The sequence below is a fragment of the Aplysia californica genome, unplaced genomic scaffold, assembly GCF_000002075.1.
Source record: "Aplysia californica isolate F4 #8 unplaced genomic scaffold, AplCal3.0 scaffold00879, whole genome shotgun sequence".
In the NCBI taxonomy this organism is placed as follows: Eukaryota; Metazoa; Mollusca; class Gastropoda; order Aplysiida; family Aplysiidae; genus Aplysia; species Aplysia californica.
Window position 1 is genome coordinate 48,607 of NW_004798149.1, and position 1,465 is coordinate 50,071.

Here is a 1,465-nt window from a genome sequence, read left to right on the forward strand (position 1 = left end):
CATTTGGTAAGTGTTTAACGGCGCTTGCAACTGCATAAGGTCAGGTGAGCACTCGGGACACATGAGACATGTTCAGTTGGTAGGAAATTTTGAATTTAGCCCGGGTATAGCCCGAAGCCTACTCTTATCGATTTTGCACCACCAAGGGATCTCTAACGTGCGTAACTTGCGCACGCGACCTCCGATATTTTTTCGCTCTTATCCGAGAAGGCTAGGGTGTATCTTAGCATAAAATCAGGGGTGTGGCTGAAAGACATCAGTAAGAAAGCGCCAGAGAGTATGCTAGCGGTAGAAAGGCTGCAGAAAGAGTCAGGAGCCCAGAGGAGGGGGCAAAGGAGGTGAGAGGGTGGGGGCAGAAAATGGAGATGAAAGCAGACGATGGAACATTGTTAGAAAGCAAGGAAAGGCGGGGGAAGGAGAAAATTTTAGAAAACAAAATTTTCCGTCGCTGTCCGGATTCCACCCCGGGACCTATTGAATGAGAGGCGAACACCGTAATATCTCGACCGCGAGAGCTCCCTGAAAGGGATCTTTAACGTACGCAACTTGCACACGAGACCTCCGAGATTTTTCGCCTTATTCGAGTAGGCTATAAGGGTTCGATTTTACTGAGGCCTACCCTAAGGTCAGGCGTTTGGCTGAAAAACAGCAGTATGGAGCCAAGGGGTAGCACTAGAAAGAGTCAGGAGCCAAGAGGAGGGAGAAAGTGGAAAAGGAAGCAGATTACAGAACATGACTAAAGAGCAGGAAAGGGTGGGGTAGGGTGGGGTATTCTCTTTTTAAAATCTTTTTTTCCCTCCATTCCTGCTCTTACCATGTTCTGTAGTCTGCTTTCGTCTCCATTTTCAGCCCTTCCCCCTTTTCGCGGCAGCCTTTCTTCTGCTACCCCTGGGCTCCTTCTTACTGGTGTCTTTCAGCCACACCCCTGATCTTAGAGTAGGTAAGATCGAACACTTAGCCTTCTCGGATAATTGCGAAATATTTGGGAGGTCCCGTGTGCAAGTTGCGTACGTTAAAGATCCTATGGTGGTTCGAAACCGAAAAGAGCAGGCTTCGGACGCCACCCGGGCAAAATTCAAAATAATTCCTACCAAACTGAACATGTTTAATGTGTCCAGCGCGCTCATATTATGACCTTATTAAGTTGCGAGCGCCGTAGAATAGTAAGACTTAACAAAACAATGCTTTATGAAGACCTAAAGTCGTTGCAATGGACGCGTAGCGTGACAGCGCTGCTTCTAAAGGGTCTATTTATTACACGTTCAGTTAAAACTGACAGTTGTCCGGCCTCTTTGTGTTAAAAAAAAATAATGCATGATGCAGTCTCAACAGAACTACTACTTTTTTTTTTAGACAGACTGTCCGACCCGTCGGCCGCAACATAAATGGTCGCTTTTAAGCACAATGGGGCTATCCCGAAAAATGCTGTTTTGAGAAAATCGTAGGTAAAGTTTTTGTCACTTGT